Source organism: Balaenoptera musculus, chromosome 17 (assembly GCF_009873245.2).
Source record: "Balaenoptera musculus isolate JJ_BM4_2016_0621 chromosome 17, mBalMus1.pri.v3, whole genome shotgun sequence".
NCBI lineage: Eukaryota > Metazoa > Chordata > Mammalia > Artiodactyla > Balaenopteridae > Balaenoptera > Balaenoptera musculus.
Window position 1 is genome coordinate 36,720,516 of NC_045801.1, and position 24,403 is coordinate 36,744,918.

At 35.9% G+C, this 24,403-nt stretch overlaps 1 protein-coding gene and 1 pseudogene across 1 annotated transcript in view; both read left to right on the plus strand.

Annotated features, from left to right (window-relative positions):
* RGS22 (regulator of G protein signaling 22) overlaps nucleotides 1-24,403 on the plus strand; it is a 196,896-nt gene that overhangs the window by 55,541 nt on the left and 116,952 nt on the right. The gene's annotated exons all lie outside the window — the stretch shown is intronic.
* Nucleotides 1,804-2,817, plus strand: LOC118883466 (annotated as a pseudogene).

Below are 24,403 nucleotides of genomic sequence, written 5' to 3' on the forward strand. Positions count from 1 at the left end.
GTTTGTCATATGGCCTTTATTATGTTAAGGTATGTTCCCTCTGTGCCCACTTTGTTGAGAGTTTCTTTTTTTTATCATAAATGGATGTTGAATTTTGTCAAATGCTTTTTCTGCATCTATTGAGATGATCATATGATTTTTATTCATTTGTTAATATGGTATATCACATTTATTTGTCGATATTGAACCATCCTTGCATCCCTGGGATAAATCCCACTTCATCTGATTTATGATTCTTTTAATGTGTTATTGAATTTACCCTCTATGTTTTACTGGGGATTTTTGCATCTTTGTTCATCAGCTATATTGGCCTGTAATTTTCTTTTCCTTTTTTTGTAGTGTCTTTGATTTTGGTATCAGGGTAATGCTGGCCTTGTTGGATGAGTTTGGAAGTGTTCCTTCCTCTTCAATTTTTTGTAATAGTTTGAGAAGGATAGGTGTTAACTCTTTTTAAAATGTTTGGTAGAATTCCCCTGTGAAGCCTTCTGGTGTTGGACTTTTGTTTGTTGGGAGGTGTTTTTTTTTTTTATTACTAATTCAATTTCATTATTGGTAATTTGTCTGTTAAGATTTTCTATTTCTTCATGATGGAGTCTTAGAAGATTGTATGTTTTTAGGAATTTATCCATCTCTTCTAGGTTGTCCAGTTTATTGACAAATAATTGTTTGTACTAGTCTCTTATGATTCTTTGTATTTCTGTGATATTTGTTGTAACTTCTCTTTCATTTCTGATTTTATTTATTTGGGATCTCTCTTATTTCTTGATGAGTCTGGGTAAAGGTTTATCAATTTTGTTTATCTTTTCAAAGAACTAGCTCTTCATTGATCTTTTCTTTTTTTTAAGTCTCTATTTCATGTATTCCTGCTCTGATATTTATTATTTTCTTCCTTGTACTAACTTTGGGCATCATTTTTCTTCTTTTTCTAGTTCCTTTAGCTGTAAAGATACATTGCTTATTTGAGATTTTTCTTATTTCTTGAGGAAGGCCTGTATCACCATGAACTTCCCTCTTAGAACTGCTTTTACTGTGTCCCATAGACTTTGGAAAGCTGTGTTTTCATTTTCATTTGTTTCAGGATATTTTTTATTTCCTCTTTGATTTCTTCACCGATCCATTGGTGGTTTAGTAGCATGTTATTTGGTCTCTCCATGTTTGTGTCTTTTCCAGTTTTCTTCTTGTACTTGATGTCTAGTTTCATACCATTGTGGTCAGAAAAGATGATTGATATGATTTCAGTCTTCTTAAATTTATTGAGACTTGTTTTGTGGCTTAACATGTGAGCTATCCTGAGTAATGTTCCATGTGTACTTGAAAAAAAAAATGTGTATTATGAAATTTTTGGGTGGAATGTTCTGTATCTGTCTATTAGGTGTATCAGGTCTACTGTGTCATTTAAAGCCAATGTTTTCTTACTGATTTTCTGTCTGCATGATCTGTCTGTTGATGTATGTTGGTCACAAAAGTCCCCTACTATTATTGTGTTACTGTCTACTTCTCCCTTTGTGTGTGTTAATATTTGCTTTATATACTTAGATGCTCCTATGTTGGTGCTTAAATATTTATGAATGTTATATCCTTTTCTTGGATTGACCTTTTTATCATTATGTAATGCCTTCCTTTGTCTTTTGTTACATTGTTTGTTTTAAAGTCTATTTTAGGCATGCGCAGTCAGTAAGAGGTGGGCGGAGGAGGCGGGAGATGTGCGTGGCTGTGTTTCGCCGGCCCAGTAGGGGAACTGCATGCTTGAGGTGACCAGGGACTGAGCATTTCAGATCTGCTTGGTAAACCTGGTGCACCACCATGCTGGCCACAAGACTTGTGTGTCTCCAGAAACTACCTTCCAGGGTTTTCCACCAAGGTTTCACCAAGGCCTCCCCTACTGTGAAGAATTCCATCACAAAGAATCAGTGGCTCTTAACACCCAGCAGGGAATACGCCACCAAGACAAGAATTGGAATTTGGCATGGGAAAACTAGCCAAGAGCTCAAGGAGACAGCTTTGGAACAATCATTGGAAAAAATATTTTAAATTGATCAGATGGAAAGATGGTTTATTGCTGCAGTTGGTCTTGGAGCTTTGTGCTCCTATGGCTTGGGAATGCCATTGTCTAATGAGATTGGAGCTATTGAAAAAGCTGTAATTTGGCCTCAGTATGTGCAGGATAGAATTCATTCCACCTATATGTACTTAGCAGGAAGTATTGGCATAACAGCTTTGTCTGCCCTGGCAGTGAGCAGAACTCCTGCTCTCATGAACTTCATGATGAGAGGCTGTTGGGTGACAACTGGTGCAACCTTTGCACGCATGATTGAAGCTGGAATGCTGGTACGGAGCCCAGGCCCAAAGCATCTTGCTTGGTTACTACATTCTGGTGTGATGGGTGCAGTGGTGGCTCTTCTGATGATATTAGGGGGGCCTCTTGTCAGAGCTGTATGGTACACAGCTGGCATTGTGGGAGGCCTCTCCACCATGGCCATGTGTGTGCCCAATGAGAAGTTTTTGAACATGGCAGCACCCCTGGGTGTGGGCCTGGGTGTCGTCTTTGTGTCCTCACTAGGATCTATGTTTCTTCCACCTACCACTGTGGCTGGTGCCACTCTGTACTCAGTGGCAATTTATGGTGGATTAGTTCTTTTCAGCACGTTTCTCCTGTATGATACACAGAAAGTAATCAAGCATGCAGAAGTAGTACCAGTGTATGGAGTTAAAAAATATGATCCCATCGATTCGATGCTGGGAATCTACATGGACATTTTAAACATATTTATGCAAGTTGCCAGTATTCTAGCAACTGGAGGCAACAGAAAGAAGTGAAGTGACTCAGCTTCTGACTTCCTTAATACATCAGATATCTGGCTTGTCTAATAGGGGCAGATATTCTTTAAATAGTTTGTGCAAGCAGCTTTCATGGAAATTTAGAAGATAAGAACTTGTCAACATGTTTCAAGTGTTCCAGTAACGTGATGCTTCAGGTCTGCTTTTTCTTTTGGAGAATAAATTCAGTAGTTCTCTTCCAAATAGCACACACATTTTCAATTCTCATGTTTGAGTAATTCTAAAATGTTCTAATGAATGTGAAAACCAAGTTTTGTGTTGCAGGAATTTAAGTATTTTATCTATTATTAAATTTATTTGGTTAAGTGAAATTTAGCAAACTTGTGTACCTGCATTTTTCATTTGGAATGTGGAATATTAACAAGTAATGTCATAAGCGATGTAGGGGTTTGGTAAAGGGACCAGAGAGAAGTAAAGGGACACCTGCAGTCTTTCTTCAAATACTTAGAACTTAACAGTCGTGTAATTGCAGTGAGCCAGTGAAGGGGTCTGGATGTTTGGAAACAAGTCATGGCTGTACATCTGCTGAACTTGTCAGAAGTGTTGAGCAGAAAACAAAGACATAGGTGATTCTCCAGGCTCTCCTTATAGTATAGATGTGGTCATATTTGGCTTTTCATTGTTTGACACTGTTAGAGGAGAGTCCACAGTGCTAATCATATGGAGAATTCCTGTTATATATATTATGTGTGTGTGTGTAAGCCTTACTTTTGAATCGTCTAGAACAAAATATCCTTAAAACACTCAGGAAAAAATATTCAAAGCATGAAAATTGTTGCATTTTTAAGTGTACAAACAACATGTGCATAGTTGCTGAATGTTTTTACAAATTTATTGAAATGTTTAAAAGAATACATGCTTGCCTTTCTCATCTCTTCAGGCTTTAAAGCTTTTATCAGAGAAGCCTGTTTGTGGTTTACACTTGAGATTATGAAAACAGTTTTTCCCCTCAGATTTGATTTCTTGCATTCCCTCTCAGAGGAATCACTAAAAAAAGGAAGGCAAAGTGAGGCTTCTTTGATCAACTATATCAATCAAAAATGTAATGGAGAAAACGCTTCATTAGAGTTTCCCCTAGCAGAATTTTTCTTCTCTCCTCCACAGACCATTATTTAACTCTCTTGTGCCATTTGTAAATTTTTTGATACGGAAGAGTTATTTTTGGAAGTTCTTATGAATGAAATAAGTGTATGATTATTGAGGTAGTTGGTGTTTTGACAAATATTTATTACAATAATCCATAAATAACTATTCTAACCACTTCAAGTTACATAGGATGCTTATTTCTGAAATAATAAAGGTTCTGGCCAGATTTAAAAAAATAAAGTCTATTTTATCTGATATGAGTATTGTTATCCCAACTTTCTTTTGGTTTCCATTTGTATGGAATATCTTTTCCATCCTTTAACTTTCCATCTGTGTGTGTCTTTAGATCTGAAGTGAATCTCTTGTAGGCAGCACATAGATGGGTCTTGTTTTTTTATCCATTCAGCCACCCCATGTCTTTTGATTGGAGCATGTAGTCTATTTACATTTAAAGTCATTATTGATAGGTATATACTTATTAATTTTTTTCTGGTTCTTTTTGTAGTTCTTCTTTGTTCCTTTCTTCTCTGTTGCTCTCTTCCTTTGTGACTTGATGGCTTTCTTTGGTGTTATGCTTGGGTCCTTTTATCTTTATTTTTTGTGTATATATCATAGGTTTTTGTTTGTGATTCCCGTGAGGTTCATGAATATAACCTATATATACATGGCAGTTTATTTTAAGTTGATAGTTGCTTAAGTTCAAATGCATTCTAAAAGCATCACATTGTTACTACTCCACCATGTTTTATGTTTTTGACATCATGTTTTACACCTTTTTATTTTATTGTAGTTATAGTTGATTTTACTACTTTTGTCTTTTAGGCATCATACTAGCTTTTTAAGTAGCTGATATTGCCTTTACTATATATAATTTTTGCCTTTACCAGTGTAATTTTTTTCTTTCAAGTATTTTCTTATTTCTATTTATGGCCTTTTCTTTTCCACTTAAAGAAGATCCTTTAACATTTCTCGTAAGGGTGGTTTAGAAATGATGAACTCCTTTATCTTTTGCTTCTCTTAGAAACTCTTTATCTCTCCTTTAATTCTGAACGATAATCTTGCCAAGTACAGCATTCATGGTTGTAAGTTTTTATTTTTCAGCCCTTTAATATATTATGCCACTCTCTTCTGTCCTGAAAAGGTACTGCTGAAAAATAAGCTTGTAGTCTTATGGAAGTTCCCTTGTATGTGACTAGTTATTTTTCTCTTGCTGCCTTTAAAATTCTTCCTTTATCTTTAATTTTGCCATTTTAATTATGATATGTTTTGGTGTGAATCTCTTTGGGTTCTTCTTCTTTGGGACTCTCTGTGCTTCCTGGTTCTGGATATCTATGTCCTTCTCCAGGTTAGGGAAGATTTCAGACATTATTTCTTCAAATAAGTTTTTGCCCCTTTCTCTCTCTCTCTTCCTTCTGAGTCATCTACAAATTTTAGTATGCCTGATGTTGTCTCAGAGGTCCCATAAACTATCCTCATTTAAAAAAAAAAACACTTTTTTTCTCTTCTGATTGGGTGATATCCACTATTCTGTCTTCCAGATTGCTGATCTCTTCTTCCATATCATTTATTTTGCTATCAATCCCCTCTAGTGTATTGTTCATTTCAGTTATTGTATACTTCAGCTCTGATTGGTTCTTTCTTATATTTTCTAACTCTGTTGAAGTTCTCACTGTATTTCTCCATTCTTCTTCCAAGTTTAGTGAGCACCTTTATTATTATTACTTTGAACTATTTATCAGGTACCTTTCTTATCTCCATTTCGTTAAGCGCTTTTTTTTTTCCTGGAGTTTTAGCTTGTTCCCTTTTTTGGAACATATTCCTCTGTCTCCTCTGTTTGACGTTCTGTATTTTTTTTTGAATTTTATTTATTTTTTTATACAGCAGTTTCTTATTAGTCATCAGTTTTATACACATCAGTGTATACATGTCAATCGCAATCGCCCAATTCATCACACCACCACCACCACCCCGCTGCTTTCCCCCCTTGGTTTCCATACGTTTGTTCTCTACATCTGTGTCTCAGTTTCTGCCCTGCAACCGGTCCATCTGTACCATTTTTCTAGGTTCAACATATATGTGTTAATATACAATATTTTGTTTTCTCGTTCTGACTTACTTCACTCTGTATGACAGTCTCTAGATCCATCCACGTCTCAACAAATGACCCAATTTCATTCCTTTTTATGGCTGAGTAATATTCCATTGTATATATATACCACATCTTCTTTATCCATTCATCTGTCGATGGGCATTTAGGTTGCTTCCATGACCTGCCTATTGTAAATAGTGCTGCAATGAACATTGGGGTTCATGTGTATTTTCTGAATTATACTTTTCTCTGGGTATATGCCCAGTAGTGGGATTGCTGGATCATATGGTAATTCTATTTTTAGTTTTTTAAGGAACCTCCATACTGTTCTCCATAGTGGCTGTATCAATTTACATTCCCACCAACAGTGCAAGAGGGTTCCCTTTTCTCCACACCCTATCCAGCATATGTTGTTTGTAGATTTTCTGAAGATGCCCATTCTAATTGGTGTGAGGTGATACCTCATTGTAGTTGTGATTTGCATTTCTCTAACAATTAGTGATGTTGAGCAGCTTTTCATGTGCTTCTTGGCCATCTGTATGTCTTCTTTGGAGAAATGTCTATTTAGGTCTTCTGGCCATTTTAGGATTGGGTTGTTTGTTTTTTTAATATTGAGCTGCATGAGCTGTTTATATATTTTGGAGATTAATCCTTTGTTGATTCGTTTGCAAATATTTTTTCCCATACTGAGGGTTATCTTTTCGTCTTGTTTATGGTTTCCTTTGCTGTGCAAAAGCTTTGAAGTTTCATTAGGTCCCATTTGTTTATCTTTGTTTTTATTTCCATTACTTTAGGAGGTGGATCTAAAAAGATCTTGCTGTAATGTATGTCAAAGAGTGTTCTTCCTATGTTTTCCTCTAAGAGTTTTGTAGTGTCTGGTTTTACATTTAGGTCACTAATCCATTTTGAGTTTATTTTTCTGTATGGTGTTAGGGAGTGTTCTAATTTCATTCTTTTACATGTAGCTGTCCAGTTTTCCCAGCACCACTTATTGAAGAGACTGTCTTTTCTCCATTGTATATCCTTGCCTCCTTTGTCATAGACTAGTTGACCATAAGTGTGTGAGTTTATCTGTGGGCTTTCTATCTTGTTCCATTGATCTGTGTTTCTGTTTTTGTTCCAGTACCATATTGTCTTGATTACTGTAGCATTGTAGTATAGTCTAAAGTCAGGGAGTCTGATTCCTCCAGCTCCGTTTTTTTCCCTCAAGACTGCTTTGGCTATTCGGGGTCTTTTGTGTCTCCATACAAATTTTAAGATATTTTTGTGCTAGTTCTGTAAAAAATGCCATTGGTAATTTGATAGGGATTGCATTGAATCTGTAGATTGCTTTGGGTAGTATAGTCATTTTCACAATATTGGCTCTTCCAATCCAAGAACATGGTATATCTCTCCGTCTGTTGGTATCATCATTAATTTCTTTCATCAGTGTCTTATAGTTCTCTGCATACAGTTCTTTTGTCTCCCTAGGTAGGTTTATTCGTGGGTATTTTATTCTTTTTGTCACCATGGTAAATGGGAGTGTTTCCTTAATTTCTCTTTCAGATTATTCATCATTAGTGTAAAGGAATACAAGAGATTTCTGTGCATTAATTTTGTCTCCTGCTACTTTACCAAATTCATTGATTAGCTCTAGTAGTTTTCTGGTGGCATCTTTAGGATTCTCTATGTATAGTATCATGTCATCTGCAAACAGTGACAGTTTTACTGGTTCTTTTCCAATTTGTATTCCTTGTATTTCTTTTTCTTCTCTGATTGCTGTGGCTAGGACTTCCAAAACTATGTTGAATAATAGTGGTAAGAGTGGACATCCTTGTCTCGTTCCTGATCTTAGAGGAAATGCTTTCAGTTTTTCACCATTGAGAATGATGTTTGCTGTGGGTTTGTCATATATGGCCTTTATTATGTTGAGGTAGGTTCCCTCTATGCCCACTTTCTGGAGAGTTTTTATCATAAATGGGTGTTGAATTTTGTCAAAAGCTTTTTCTGCATCTATTGAGGTGATCATATGGTTTTTCTTCTTCAATTTGTTAATATGGTGTGTCACATTGATTGATTTGCATATATTGAAGAATCCTTGCATCCCTGGGATAAATCCCACTTGATCATGGTGTATGATCCTTTTAATGTGTTGTTGGATTCTGTTTGCTAGTATTTTGTTGAGGATTTTTGCATCTATATTCATCAGTGATATTGGTCTGTAATTTTCTTTTCCTGTAGTATCTTTGTCTGGTTTTGCTATCAGGGTGATGGTGGCCTCATAAAATGAGTTTGAGAGTCTTCCTTCCTCTGCAATATTATGGACGAGTTTGAGAAGGATGGGTGTTAGCTCTTCTCTAAATGTTTGATAGAATTCATCTGTGAAGCCATCTGGTCCTGGACTTTGGTTTGTTGGAAGATTTTTAATCACAGTTTCAAATTCATTACTTGTGTTTGGTTTGTCCATATTTTCTATTTCTTCCTGCTTCAGTCTTGGAAGGTTATACCTTTCTAAGAATTTGTCCATTTCTTCCAGGTTGTCCATTTTATTGGCAGAGTTGCTTGTAGTAGTCTCTTAGGATGCTTTGTATTTCTGCAGTGACTGTTGTAACTTCTCCTTTTCCATTTCGAATTTTATTGATTTGAGTCCTCTCCCTCTTTTTCTTGATGAGTCTGGCTAATGGTTTATCAATTTTGTTTATCTTCTCAAAGAACCAGCTTTTAGTTTTATTAATCTTTGCTATATTGTTTTCTTTGTTTCTATTTCATTTATTTCTGCTCTGATCTTTTTGATTTCTTTCTTTCTGCTAACTTTGGATTTTGTTGTTCTTCCTTCCCTAGTTCCTTTAGGTGTAAGGTTAGATTGTTTATTTGAGATTTTTCTTCTTTCTTGAGGTAGGCTTGTATAGCTATAAACTTCCCTCTTAGAACTGCCTTTGCTGCATCCCATAGGTTTTGGATCGTTGTGTTTTCATTGTCATTTGTCTCTAGGTATTTTTTGATTTCCTCTTTGATTTCTTCAGTGATCTCTTGGTTATTTAGTAATGTATTGTTTAGCCTCCATGTGTTTTTGTTTTTTACGTTTTTTTTCCTGTAATTGATTTCTAATCTCATAGTGTTGCTTGTGGTCAGAAAAGATGCTTGATATGATTTCAATTTTCTTAAATTTACTGAGGCTTGATTTGTGACCCAAGATATGATCTATCCTGGAGAATGTTCCGTGTGCACTTGAGAAAAAAGTGTAATCTCTTTTTGGATGGAATGTCCTATAAATATCAATTAAGTCTATCTGGTCTCTTGTGTCATTTAAAGCTTCTGTTTCCTTATTTATTTTCATTTTGGATGATCTGTCCATTGGTGTAAGTGAGGTGTTAAAGTCCCCCACTATTATTGTGTTACTGTCGATTTCCTCTTTTATAGCTGTTAACAGTTGCCTTATGTATTGAGGTGCTCCTATGTTGGATGCATATATATTTATAATTGTTATATCTTCTTCTAGGATCAATCCCTTGATCATTATGTAGTGTCCTTCCTTGTCTCTTGTAACATTCTTTATTTTAAAGTTTATTTTATCTGATATGAGTATTGCTACTCCAGCTTTCTTTTGATTTCCATTTGCATGGAATATTTTTTTCCATCCCCTCACTTTCAGTCTGTATGTGTCCCTAGGTCTGAAGTGGGTCTCTTGTAGACAGCATATATATGGGTCTTGTTTTTGTATCCATTCAGCAAGCCTGTGTCTTTTGGTTGGAGCACTTAATCCACTCACGTTTAAGGTAATTATCGATATGTATGTTCCTATGACCATTTTCTTAATTTTGGGGGGTTTGTTTTTGTAGGTCCTTTTCTTCTCTTGTGTTTCCCACTTAGAGAAGTTCCTTTAGCATTTGTTGTAGAGCTGATTTGGTGGTGCTGAATTCTGTTAGCTTTTGCTTGTCTGTAAAGCTTTTGATTTCTCCATCGAATCTGAATGAGATCCTTGCTGGGTAGAGTAATCTTGGTTGTAGGTTCTTCCCTTTCATCACTTTAAGTATATCATGCCACTCCCTTCTGGCTTGTAGAGTTTCTGCTGAGAAATCAGCTCTTAACCTTATGGGAGTTCCCTTGTACATTATTTGTCGTTTTTCCCTCGCTGCTTTCAATAATTTTTCTTTGTCTTTAATTTTTTCCAATTTGCTTACTATGTGTCTCTGCGTGTTTCTCCTTGGGTTTATCCTGTATGGGACTCGCTGCGCTTCCTGGACTTGGGTGGCTATTTCCTTTCCCATGTTAGGGAAGTTTTCAACTATAATCTCTTCAAATATTTTCTCGGGTCCTTTCTCTCTCTCTTCTCCTTCTGGGACCCCTATAATATGAATGTTGTTGCATTTAATGTTGTCCCAGAGGTCTCTTAGGCTGTCTTCATTTCTTTTCATTCTTTTCTCTTTAGTCTGTTCTGCAGCAGTGAATTCCACCATTCTCTCTTCCAGGTCACCTATCCGTTCTTCTGCCTCAGTTATTCTGCTATTGATTCCTTCTAGTGTAGTTTTCATTTCAGTTATTGTATTGGTCATCTCTGTTTGTTCGTTCTTTAATTCTTCTAGTTCTTTGTTAAACATTTTTTGCATCTTCTCGATCTTTGCCTCCATTCTTATTCCGAGGTCCTGGATCATCTTCACTATCATTATTCTGAATTCTTTTTCTGGAAGGTTGCCTATCTCCACTTCATTCAGTTGTTTTTCTGGAGTTTTATCTTGTTCCTTCATGTGGTACATAGCCCTCTGCCTTTTCATCCTTCTATGTTTCTCTGAATGTGGTTTTTGTTCCCCAGGCTGCAGGATTGTAGTTCTTCTTGCTTTTGCTGTCTGCCCTCTGGTGGATGAGGCTATCTAAGAGCCTTGTGCAAGTTTCCTGATGGGGGAGGACTGATGGTGGGTAGAGCTGGGTGTTGCTCTGGTGGGCAGAGCTCAGTAAAACTTTAATCTGCTTGACTGCTGATGGGTGGGGCTGCATTCCCTCCCTGTTGGTTGTTTGGCCTGAGGCAACCCAACACTGGAACCTACCTGGGCTCTTTGGTGGGGCTAATGGCAGACTCTGGGAGAGCTCACGCCAAGGAGTACTTCCCAGAACTTCTGCTGCCAGTTTCCTTGTCCTCACAGTGAGCCACAGCCACCCCCCGCCTCTGCAGGAGACCCTCCAACACTAGTAGGTCGGTCTGGTTCAGTCTCCCCTGGGGTCACTGCTCCTTCCCCTGGGTCCCGATGCACACACTACTTTGTGTGTGCCCTCCAAGAGTGGAGTCCCTGTTTCTCCCGGTCCTGTCGAAGTCCTGTAGTCAAATCCCGCTAGCCTTCAAAGTCTGATTCTCTAGGAATTCCTCCTTCTGTTGCCGGAACCCCAGGTTCAGAAGCCTGACGTGAGGCTCAGAACCTTCACTCCAGTGGGTGGACTTCTGTGGGATTAGTGTTCTCCAGTCTGTGTGTCACCCACCCAGCAGTTATGAGAGTTGATTTTACTGTGATTGCTCCCTTCCTACCATCTCGTTGTGGCTTCTCCTTTGTCTTTGGATGTGGGGTATCTTTTTTGGTGAGTTCCAGTGTCTTCCTGTCGATGATTGTTCAGCAGCTAGTTGTGATTCTGTGTTCTCGCAAGAGGGAGTGAGTGCACGTCCTTCTATTCCGCCATCTTGCTTCAGTGACTTTCTGTATTTGATTCTGTGAATTATGCAAAACAGCTACCTCTCCTGATTTTGAAGATGTGGCCTTGTGTAGGAGTATTCCTTGTGTAAGGTGCTTGTGCTAGGCAGCTTTGGAATGCCAGCTGGAGCTGGAGAGGATGTGGACTGGGATGGGGGGTGTCCCCAGGGCATACAGCATTGGGGCTGCCTTGGTAGGATGGTTGGAGTTGGAGTAGACCTATTCCAGGGTTTCCCAAGGCATGCCTTGCTAGGGCTGCTCTGGCAAGATAACTGTAGCTGGAGTGGGTGCAGGTTGAGTATTCCCAGGTTGCACTGCACGGGGTTGAGATTTCTGATCTTGAAATTACATTGTGTGGCTCTGACTTCCTGGCGTTAAATTCTCTCAGCTTCTGAGTTTCGTCTCCCTAGCATGATATAAAAAGATTTGGGTTCTAATACTGGCTCTTCACCTTACTAGCACTGTGCTGTTATACAGGTCATTTTTTTTTTTTAATTAATTTATTTATTTTTGACTGTGTTAGATCTTCGTTTTCTGTGCGAGGGCTTTCTCTAGCTGCGGCAAGCGGGGGCCACTCTTCATCGCGGTGCGCGGGGCTCTCACTATTGCGGCCTCTCTTGTTGCGGAGCACAGGCTCCAGACGCGCAGGCTCAGTAGTTGTGGCTCACGGGCCTAGCTGCTCTGCGGCATGTGGGATCTTCCCAGACCAGGGCTCGAACCCATGTCCCCTGCATTGGCAGGCAGACTCTCAACCACTGCGCCACCAGGGAAGTCCCCTATACAGGTCATTTTGATGAGCCTCATTTTCCTCATCTGTCAAATGATGCCTTCAATACCTACTACTTAGGTTTGTTGTGTGAATCAAATGAAAATAATAATGTTTAACAATACTGTTTTCTCTTGATTTAAAATGTCTGATGGACATTTTAAGCTAACGTATCTCTAATACTTAAAACATAGCTCTTCTTCAGCCTGGAAGGTCTTCAATTCTTCTTTTACTGAATTCAGATATATTTCTGTGTTTCTTGTTTACTTTCATCAAATTAAATGTATTAATATTAATAACAGTATTTATAAATAATGTTTATAAATACAAAAGTAAAAATAGTAATAACAACTATGTTACAGCATTGTTTTGAATTTAAAACAAGGAAATCTATTATGGACAGTATAGCACTGTATAAACATTTAGTTAAAAACTTTTTTCCCTAGTTGGGACAGTGATATTTATTGGTTTATTCACTTTCTTCAGTGAACAGAAATTTTTTATTTCATGGAAGTCTTTATAACCTACTTCTTTACTGTTAAAAACTGTTTATTAGGAGCTTCTTATTTTTTTATTGAGGTACAGTTGACATATAACATTATATTAGTTTCAGGTGTACAACATAATGATTCGATATCTGTGTACAAGGAGCTTCTTAACTTGAGTTATGTATTTTGACACAGTCTGTCAAAAAGATCTGAAAGGTGATCTTACTCCATATATTTGAGGTAGACTGTGATTCATTAAATATACATATTGTAAACAATAGGACAACAATTTTAAAATATTTTAAAGAGGTATAAATCATATAATAATAGTGGAGACAAAAAGGAATAAGAAAGTACTCAAACCAAAAACAGGCAGAAAATGAGGAAAAAAGAAATAAAGGATATACGGAACAAGCAGAAAACAAGATGGTAGATTTTGAGCAAACCACATCAGTAATTAGCAGCAGCTTAATAATATACATGAATAATTACATTAAATTTAAATGACTTACACACCCCAGTTAAGAGTCAGATTCAGATGGGTTAAAAAAAAGACCCACCAATATTTTCTGTCTTTACGAACATCACCTTAAATATAATACAAAATTTTGTTGAAAGTAAAAGAATGGAAAAAGCTATACCATATAATTACTAATTTAAAGAAAGCTGGAGTGACTGTATTAATATCAAAGTAGACTTCAGAACAAGGAATCTTGCTGTGGATATAAAGAGACATCACATAGTGATAAAGGGATCAATTCACCAAGAAAGCAGAACAACCCATAATTATGCACCTTACAAAAGAGCTTCAGAATACATGAAATAAAAGCTGATAGCACTGAAAAGAGAAATAGACAATCCGTAGTTATAGTTAAAGACTTAAACACTGTTCTCCCAGTAATCCAATAAAAAAAAGACAGAAGATCAGTAAGGATATAGGAAATCTGAACAACATTAGGAATCCAGTCAATCTAATTGATGTTTCTAGAATAATTCACCTCACAACTGCAGAGTACACAGTCTTTTTCAAGTACACTTGGAATATTTACCAAAATAGACCAATTCTGGGCTGTAATACAAATTTCAACAAATTTGAAAGATTTGAAACTGTGCAAAATTAGTTCTCTGACCATAACAAAATTAAGCTATAAGTCAGTAACAGAAAGACACCTGGAAAATCCCCAAATATGTAATTAAACAACAGACTTTTAAATAGCCCATAGCTCAAAGAGTAAGTCCCAAGGGAATTTAGAAATTATGGGGAATTGATCAAAAATTAAAATGCAACATAAAATTTGTGGGATGCAACTAAATAATTCTTTAGAGATAAATTTATAGCATTAAGTGCTTATGTTAGAAAAGACTAAAGATCACAAATCAATGATCTAAGCTTCTACCTTAGGAAACTAGAAATAGAAAATTAAGCCCAAATTAAATAAGTAAATGACATAATCAGTTAAATGGAAAACAGAAAGACAAGAGAGAAAATCAATGAAAATAAAGGCTAGTTCTTTGAAAAAAAAAATCAATGAAATTGATAAACTTTTAGCCAGAATGATGAGGAAAAAATATGAGAAGAAATAACTGATCAGTATCTCAAATGAAAGAGGGGACAGCAGTATGGATACTACAGACATTCAAAGGAAGATAAGGGAATACAAACAGCTTTATGTCCATAAACTCAGTAATTAAATGAAACAGACATATTCCTTGAAAGATACAAATTACCAGTGCTTACTCAAAAGGATATATGTAATCTGAATAGTTCTAAATCTATTAAAGAAATTGGATTCATAGTTTAAAATCTTCCTACATCATACTTAATGGTGAGAAACTCAAGTTTTCTCACTAAGATCAGGCACAAGGCAAGGATGTCTCCTCCCACCAATCCTTTTCAACATTGTAATGGAAGTCCTTGCTAATGCAGTAAGGCAAGAAAAGGAAATACAAGTTATACAGATTGAGAAGAAAGACATAAAACTGTCTTTGTTCACAGATGACATGATCATCTATATAGAAAATCTGAAAGGAAAAACTCCTGGAACTAATAAGCAATTATAGCAACATTGCAGTATACAAGGTTAACATACAAATGACAATTGCTTTCCTATATACTAACAATGAACAAGTGGAATTTTAAAATAAAACCACAATACCATTTATCATAATAATACCGTTTACCATAATAATAAACATAATACCACTAGCATCCCCCAAAATGAAATACTTAGGTATAAATCTAACAAAATATGTACAAGATCTATATGAGGAAAACTATAAAACTCTGATGAATGAAATTAAGGAACCAAATAGAGATATTCCATGTTCATGGATTGAAAGACTTGATATTGTCAAGATATCAGTTTTTCCCAACTTGATTTATAGATTCAATGCAATCTCAATTAAAATCCCAGCAAATTTTTTAATGGATATTAACAAACTGATTCTAAATTTTTTGTAGGGAGCCAAAAGAGTTGGAGGACTGATGCTAACCCTACTTCAAGACTTACTGTAAAGTTACACTAACCTATACAGTGTGGTATCAGTGAAAGAAAACACAAATAGATCAATGGAACAGAATAGAGAGCCCCAAAACAGACTCCCGTAAATATAGTCAACTGATCTTTGACAAAGGAGCAAAGTTAATACAGTGGAGCAAAACAGTCTTTTTATTTTTAAGTGAAAGCAGGTTTATTTCAAAAAGCACTCCTTTCAACAAATGGTGCAGCAACAACTGGATATCCAATGCAAAAGAAATGAACCTAGACACAGACTTGACACCCTTCACAGAAATTAACTCAAAGTAGATCATAGTCCTAAATGCAAAACACAAAACTATAAAACTGCTAGATGATAATACAGCAGAAAACCTAGATAACCTTTGGTAAGGTGACTTTTTAGATACAATATCAGAGACATGATCCATGAAAGAAATCATTGTTAAGCTGAATTGCATTAAATTTAAAAATTTCTGCTCTGCATAAGACATTATCGAGAAAATTAAAAGACTAGCCAAAGACTTGAAGAAAATATTAGCAAAAGACACATCTGATAGAGGACTGTTATCCAAACTAACAATAAGAAAACAAACAACCTGATTTTATAATGGGCCAAAGAAGATATAGAAATGGCAAGTAAGTATATAAAAGATGGTCCACATTCTATGTCATCAGGAAAATGCAAATTAAAACAACAGTAAGATACTAGTACACACCTATTAGAATGGCCAAAATCCAGAACACTGACAACACCAAATGTTAAGATGTGGAGCAACAGGAAATCACATACATTGCTGGTGGAAATGCAAAAGTGGTACAGCCACTTTGGAGGACATTTTGATGGTTTCTTACAAAACTAACATACTCTTAGCATACATTTCAGCAATCATACTCCCTGGTTATTTACCCAAAAGAGTTGAAAATATATGCCCACACAGAAACCTGCATATGGATGTTTATAGTAGCTTTATTCATAATTGTCAAAACTTGGAAGCAACTAAGATGCCCTTCATTAGATGAGTGGATAACTAAACTGTGTTCATCCAGACAATGGGATATTATAGAGTGGTAAGAAGAAATGAGCTTTCAATCCACAAAAAATACATGGAGGGACCTTAAATACATATTTCTAAGTGAAAGAAGCCAATTTGAAAAAGGCTACATACTGTATGATTCCAACTATATAATATTCTGGAAAAGGCACATCTATGTAGACAATGAAAAGATTAGTGGTTTTGTATAAAATGGATAACTAATAAGAACCTGCTGTATAAAAAAATAAATAAAATAAAATTCAAAAAAAAATACAGAATAAAATCAAGCACGTCAAAATATTAAAAAAAAAATAAAAATGATTAGTGATTACTAGGGGTTCCAGGGGCCAGAGGTGAATAGGCAGAGCATAGAGGATTTTTAGGGTAGTGAAAATACTCTGTATGATATTACACTGATAGATATATATCATTATACCTGTGTCCAAACCCATAGAATGTACAACACCAAGAGGGAACCCTAAGGTAAACAATGGATTTTGGGTGATTATGATGTGTCAATGTAGGTTCATTCTTGGTAAAAAATGTACCATTCTGTGAGTGATGTTGATAAAGGGGGAGGCTCTGCATGTGTGGATGCAGGAGATACATAGGAAATCTTTATCTTCTCAATTTTGTTGTAAACCTAAAACTGCTCCAAAAAAATAAGTCTAGGGGGAAGAAGATTCCCACGAAGAAAACTCTAGGTCCAGATGACTTCACTGGTGAATTCTGTCAAACCTTTAGAGATGAAGTAATACTAAATTTATGAAAACTCTTCCAAAAAAAACAAAAGAAGAGGGATCAATTTCCAACTCATTTTATGATGCCAGCATTATCCTTATACCAACACTAGATAAAGAAATTTCAAAGAAAAGAAGAGCTTACAAACTAATATCCCTCATGAACATAGACACAAAAAAGTTCAAAAAAAGCAAACTGAATCTAGCAATGCAAAAAATACTAATAATGAAGCATGTTTTAGAAGAAAACACAAATGTAAATCTTCATGATTACATGTGTCTTCATGATCAATAGGCATTGATATTTTAGATATCACACTAAAAGCATAAACAATAAAAGAAAAAAATAGATAAATAAAAATTTAAAACGTTTATGGTCTAAAGAAAGTGAAAAGACAACTCACGGAATGGGAGAAAATATTTGCCAGTCATATATCTGATAAGGACTGTGTATCTAGACTGTGTAAAGAGCTCTTACAACTCAACAATAGAGAGACAACCCAATTTAAAAATGGACAAAGGATCTGAATAGATATTTCTCCAAAGAAGATGTAAAAATTACCAATACACATATGAAAGATGCTCAACATCTTTAGTCATAAGAGAAGTGCATTCAACATTGGGAGGTGAGGTGGAGGAGTTGGAATGAATGGAGAGTGATTGCTAATGGGTATGGGTTTTTTGGAGAGGGTGATGAAAATGTTCTAAATTTGTGGTGATGGTTTCTGAATATACTAAAATCATTGGCTTATACTTTAAATGGATGAGTTGTGTGAAACATAAGCTATATCTCAAAGCTGTTATTAAAAAAAAGTGTTCGCACATACACACATCACAATGAACTATTTCTACACACCTGTTATGATGTACAAAATAAACAACAAATAAATATTGACAATACAAAATGCTAGCCAGGATGCAGAGCATCTAGAATTCTTACATTGTTGATGCAAATTACATTTTGGAAAACAGTTTGGCAGTTCTTCCTAAGTTAAACATATACCATACTACCTATCTTATTCCTATATATTAACCCAAGAGAAATAGTTATGTTCACATAAAAACCTGTATGTGAATGTCTCTAGTTGTTTTATTATAATCACCAAAAGCTAGAAACAACCCAAATTTCCTTACTGGGAATGGATAAATAAAATGTGGTTCATCAGTACAGTGGAGTACTACTCAGCAATGAAGAGGAATGGACTAGTGATCCATGGAAGAACATAGATCAATCTCAAATGCATTATGCTAAATGAAAGAAGCCAGAATCAAAGGCTACATACTATATTGATTCCATTTATATGACATTCTGGGAAAGGCAAAACTATATAGAGAACCTGTCAGTGGTTGCCAGGGCCTGGGGTTAGAGGGAGTCATTGACTGCAAAGTGTCATGAGGAAGTTTGGAGCTGTTGGAACTATTCTACATCTTGACTGTAGTCATGGTTACATGACTGTATGTAATTGTCAAAACTTGTAGCACTGTGTACTAAAAAGGATGGATTTTACTCTATGTAATTTATACCTCAGTAAATGACTAGACAGAAAATCTAGTCCATTGGCAGATAGCCATGCTTTATTTAGTTGCTCGTACATCTAAATATAATTTTTATTAATCTAATCCTGGTGACAGTTTAAAGAGCTTGTGTATGGCTAATTGGAAGTAGTTCTAGAATGATTTACCGACAGCCAGTTTCCCCTAACCTTTTGGTTATCTGTTTTTCTTTCTTAACATTTTTTTTAGTTTTAAGGATTAAATAATTTTATTTTAGGTAAATTATTTTTGTGTTTCTTATAGTATTTATTAATTTATCCTTCTATGGTTGGCAGGGTTGTTTTGTATCTCTTTGGTCATTATATTTTAGTTACTTAAAAACACCTTGAAAGGATTTTTTAGCAGTTTGACTAAAGACTTTTCTTCAATTTTGATTTTATTGTTTTATACTTTTCACTTAATTTTTAGATCAAATAGATGCAAAACATACAAAAGGGGAAGAGTTATAGGTGAACTGTTCATTAGGTAAATATTATGCAAACTGATTTTGTATGAACTGACTAGTTCCACAGCCTTGTAGAATTCCTCAAGTGTTTATGTCGATTTTTATGTGCGGTCTGGTATCTTTCTGTGATACCTTGAATGCATTGCTCATGAGAATTCAAGACTCCTGTGTGGTTGGTTGTCAGTGTGTAGCATATGTGGAATCCTTCTTACTCAAGATGCAAATATCCTTCAGATCTCACTGATAAGCAGTGAGACAGTCAACAAGATGCTACTGTTCAGGTGCTGGCTGTTTCCAAAGTTTCCTCTATTCTTTCAGTACCCAGAAGATAGTCTTTGGTGAAGGCAAGTGGGTGTTTTTGGCTAAACAGGAGGAAACCATTGTTTGCTCAGTTTTCCAGTCCTGGGGAGCCTAATGACTTGGTGCCACATGTCAGCATTGCTGAGCACAGGTGCACCCTCAAGAACATTAGCTTCTCAGATGGTGGCAGCACTGCTGTGTGAGCCTGCGATTTCCTCAAAGGAGATAGCAGTGGTCTGCGTTGACTCTGACGTTAATATCACAGCAAAATTTTTGCTTTAGCAGACAGTCAGTGGAAGCCACATAGTGCAGACACATTTGCCTCACTGAAATGCGTACTTTATTGGTTGTTTTACTTATTATTAGCATTTGTTTAGTGTCCAAGGTACTGGCATTGATTAGAATTCTGGGAAAAGTGAATATAAGACAAAATAGAAACAATAGTGTATAAATGTCTTAGGATGAATAGCAACTTAGTAACTCTTCCGTAAATTCATATGGCCCTCACAACCTCAAGGTAAAATCTAAACTCCATAATGTTATTTAAAAGACTACTCATAATCAGGGCCCTGCCTACTTCTCCAGCCTTCCTCCCTCCATCTCTCAAATCTTACCCTGTGATTTATTAAACTAAACTTATCTTTATTTCTTTCCTGCTTCCCTCTTCAACCTAGCTAATCATGCTTCCAGTCAATTATAGTTTTTAAAAATTTTTATTGGAGTATAGTTGATTAACAATGTTGTGTTAGTTTCAGGTGTACAGCAAAGTAATTCAGTTATACATATACAAGTATTCTTTTTCAAATTCTTTTCCCATATAGGTCATTACAGAGTATTGAGTAGAGTTCCCTGTGCTATGCAGTAGGTCCTTATTAGTTATCTATTTTATATATAATAGTAGTGTGTATATGTCAATCCCAATCTCTCAGTTTATCCTTTCCCCCTTCCCCCCATAACCCTAAGACTGTTTCTACGTCTATGACTCTATTTCGGTTTTGTAAATAAGTTCATTTGTACCATTTTTTTAGATTCCACATATAAGTGATATGATGTTTGTCCTTCTCTGTCTGACTTACTTCACTCAGTATGACAATCTCTAGGTCCATACATGTGGCTGCAAATGGCATTGTTTCATTCTTTTTTAATGGCTGAGTAATATTCCATTGCATATATGTACCACATCTTCTTTATCTCTTCTTCAGTCAATGGGCATTTAGGTTGCTTCCAGTCCTGGATATTGTAAATAATGCTGCAGTGAACATTGGGATGCATGTATCTTTTTGAATTATGGTCTTCTCAGGGTTTATGCCCAGGAGTGGGATTACTGGATAGTATGGTAGCTCTAATTTTAGTTTGTTAAGGAAACTCCATACTGTTCTCCATAGTGACTGTACCAATTTTCATTCCCACCAACAGTGTAGAAGGGTTCCCTTTTCTCCACACCCTCCCCAGCATTTACTGTTTGTAGATGTTTTGTTGATGGCTATTCTGACCAGTGTGAGGTGATACCTCACTGTAGTTTTGATTTGCATTTCTCTGATAATTAGTGATGTTCAGCATCTTTTCATGTGCTTTTTTGGCCATCTGTATGTCTTTTTTGGAGAAATTTCTATTTAGATGTCCTCCCCATTTTTTTGACTGGGATGTTTGTTTTTGTATTGAGCTGCGTGAGCTGTTTGTATATTCTGGAGGTTAATGCCGTGTCGGTCACTTAGGTTGCAAATATTTTCTCCACTCTGTTGGTTGTCTTTTTCGTCTCATTTATGGTTTTTCTTGGCTGTGCAACGCTTTTAAGTTTAATTACGTTCATTTGTTTATTTTTGTTTTTATTTTCATTACTCTAGGAGGTGGATCCAAAAAGATATTTCTGCAATTTATGTCAGGGAGTGTTCTATGTTTTCCTCTAAGAGTTTTATAGTATCCAGCCTTACATTTAGGTCTTTAATCCATTTTGAGTTTATTTTTGTGTGTGGTGTTAGGGAGTGTTCTAATTTCATTCTTTTACATGTGGCTGTCCAGTTTTCCCAGCATCACTTATTGAAGAGACTGTCTTTTCTCCCTTGTGTATTCTTGCCTACTTTGTCATAGATTAGTTGACCATAGGTGTGTGGGTTTATCTCTGGACTTTCTATCCTGTTCCATTGATCTATATTTCAGTTTTTGTGCCAGTACCATACTGTTTTGATTACTGTAGCTTTATAGTATAGTCTCAAGTCAGGGAACTTGAGTTCTCCAGCTCCTTTTTTCTTTTTCAAGATTGCTTTGGCTCTCTGGGGTCTTTTGTTGTTTCCATACAAATTTTAAAATTTTTTGTTCTAGTTCTGTGAAAAAATGCCTTTGGTAGTTTGATAGGGATTGCATTGAATCTGTAGATTGCTTTGGGTAGTATAGTCATTTTGATAATATTGATTCTTCCAATCCAAGAACATGGTATATCTCTCCATCTATTTGTGTCATCTTTGATTTCTTCATCAGTGTCTTATAGTCCTTCTGAGTCTTTTACCTCCTTACGTAGGTTTATTCCTAGGTATTTTATTCTTTTTGTTGCAGTGGTGAATGGGATTGTTTGCTTAATTTCTCTTTCTGATCTTTCGTTGTTAGTGTACAGGAATGCAAGCGGTTTCTGCACATTAATTTTGTATCCTGAAACTTACCAAATTCATTGATGAGCTCTAGCTGTTGTCTGGTAGCATCTTTAGGATTTTCTATGTATAGCATCATGTCATCTGCAAACAGTGACAGTTTTACTTCTTTTCGAATTTGGATTCCTTTAATTTCTTTTTCTTCCCTGATTGCCATGGCCAGGACTTCCAAAACTATGTTGAATAAAAGTGGTGAGAGTGGACATCCTTGTCTTGTTCCTGGTCTTAGAGGAGATGCTTTCAGTTTTTCACCATTGAGAATGATGTTTACTGTGGGTTTGTTGTATATGGCCCTTATTATGTTGAGGTAGGTTCTTTCTATGCCCATTTTCTGGAGAGTTTTTGTCATAAATGGGTGTTGAATTTTGTCAAAAGCTTTTTCTGAATCTATTGAGATGCTCGTATGGTTTTTATTCTTCAGTTTGTTAATGTGGTATATCACATTGACTGATTTACATATATTGAAGAATCCTTGCATCCCTGGGATAAATTCCACTTGATCATGGTGTATGATCCTTTTAATGTGTTGTTGGATTTGGTTTGCTAGTATTTTGTTGAGGACTTTTGTGTCAATGTTCATCAGTGATATTGGCCTGTAATCTTCTCTTATTGTTGTATCTTTGTCTGGTTTTGGTATCAGGGTGATGGTGGCCTCATAGATGACCTTGGGAGTGTTCCTTCCTCTGCAATTTTTTGGAAGAGTTTCAGAAGGATAGGTGTTAACTCTTCTCTAAATGTTTGATAGAATTCCCCTGTGAAGACATCTAGTCCTGGACCTCTGTGTGTTGGAAGTTTTTAAATTACCATTTCAATTTCAGTACTTGCAATTGGTCTGTTCATATTTTCTATTTCCTCCTGGTTCAGTCTTGGAGGGTTGTACCTTTCTAAGAATTTGTCCATTTCTTCTAGGCTGTCCATTTTATTGGCATATAGTTGCTTTTAGTAGACTCTTATGATCCTTTGTATTTCTGTGATGTCAGTTATAGCTTCTCCTTGTTCATTTCTAATTTTATTGATTTGAGCCATCTTCCTTTTTTTTCTTGATGAGTTTGGCTAAAGGTTTATCAATTTGTTTATCTTTTCAAAGAACCAGCTTGTAGTTTCATTGATCTTATCTATTGTTTTCTTTGTCTCTATTTCATTTATTTCTGCTCTTATCTTTATGATTTCTTTCCTTCTGCTAACTTTGGGTTTTATTTGTTCTCTTTCTCTAGTTGCTTTAGGTGTAAGGTTAGGCTTTTTTTTTTTTTAGGTTTTTCTTGTTTCTTGAGGTAGGCTTGTATAGCTATACACTTCCCTCTTAGAACTGCTTTTGCTGCATCCCATAGGTTTTGGATCATTGTGTTTTCATTGTCATTTGTCTCTAGGTATTTTTTATTTCTTTGGTGATCCATTGGTTGTTTAGTAACATATTATTTAGTCTCTACATGTTTGTGTTTTTTAAAGTTTTTTTTTTCCTGTAATTGATTTCTAATCCCTTAGTGTTCAGTTTCCATTTGCATGGGATACCTTTTTCTATCCCCTCACTTTCCGTCTGTTTGTGTCCCTAGATCTGAAATGGGTTTCTTGTAGACAGCATATATATGGGTCTTGTTTTGTATCCATTCAGCCAGTCTGTATCTTTTGTTTGGAGCATTTAATCCATTTACATTTAAGATAATTATTGATATGTATGTTCCTATTGACATTTTCTTAATTGTTTTGGATTTGTTCTTGTAGGTCTTTTTTCTTCCCTTCCTCTTTTGTTCTCTTCTCTTGTGATTTGATGACTATCTTTGGTATTGTGTTTGGGTTGCCTTTTCTTTTTTGTTTGTGTATCTATTGCAGTTTTGGGGTTTGCTGTTCCCATGAGGTTTTGATATAGCAGTCTATATAGGTACAAGGTTGTTTTAAGTTGCTGGTCTCTTTCCCACCTAGAGAAGTTCCTTTAGCATTTGTTGTAAAGCTTGTTTGGTGGTGCTGAATTCTCTTAGCTTTTGCTTGTCTGTAAAGCTTTTTTTTTTTTTTTTTTTTTGTTGAATCTGAAAGAGAAGCTTGCTGGGTAGAGTATTCTTTGTTGTAGGTTTTTCCCTTTCATCACTTGAAATATATTGTGCCACTCCCTTCTGGCCTGCAGAGTTTCTGGCTTAAAAATCAGCTGATAACCTCATGGAGATTCCCTTGTATGTTACTTGTTGCTTTTTCCTTGTTGCTCTTTATATTTTTTCTTTGTCTTTAATTTTTGTCAGTTTCATTAATATGTGTCTCGGCATTTTCCTCCTTGGGTTCA